Genomic DNA, 507 nt, shown 5'->3' with positions numbered 1-507 from the left:
TAACTGATTGACAACTTCCTGTGGGTAAAGAAAATATGAATTAATGGAAAACACAGGGTTTAAAGAAAAAAGCTCAGTCCTACGACAACATCTATCACGTTTTCATCAATAAAAGACTCCCTCAAAAAAAAAATAAATAAAATAAAAAATAAAAGACTCCCTCAATACAGAAAAATAGGTGGATATACCTTACTCACATGCTTCTATGGAAGAATGACTCTCCACCACAGCTGACCTTCCAGACCTTTATGGTGACAGTGAAGATAATGATGGAGGTCTGAGCACTGATTTCAGGACTGTAGGATGGATTGGGCAATTTGGTCATAATGTACAGGCTGAAGCTGTCCATCACATCCACTTCCTTGTCACCAGCTTTCACATTTTCAATGAAAAGAAGGATAAGCAATAAAAAGAGGTACAACTAATGATGTCCTTTTGTATAATCTAGTGCTGCTTTTAATAATTTAAACATCAGAGATAATTTACATCCTAAAAAAGAAAATTGTT

At 34.7% G+C, this 507-nt stretch overlaps 1 pseudogene; it reads left to right on the top strand.

The window, feature by feature from the left end:
• Positions 1–409, top strand: part of LOC101564722 — a 23,571-nt pseudogene extending 23,162 nt beyond the window's left edge.
• The last annotated feature ends 98 nt before the right edge of the window (positions 410–507 follow it).

Source organism: Octodon degus, unplaced genomic scaffold (genome assembly GCF_000260255.1).
Source record: "Octodon degus isolate 3935 unplaced genomic scaffold, OctDeg1.0 scaffold00473, whole genome shotgun sequence".
NCBI lineage: Eukaryota > Metazoa > Chordata > Mammalia > Rodentia > Octodontidae > Octodon > Octodon degus.
Note: the sequence above shows the minus strand (reverse complement) of the source record. Positions and strands in the feature narration are given on the sequence as shown.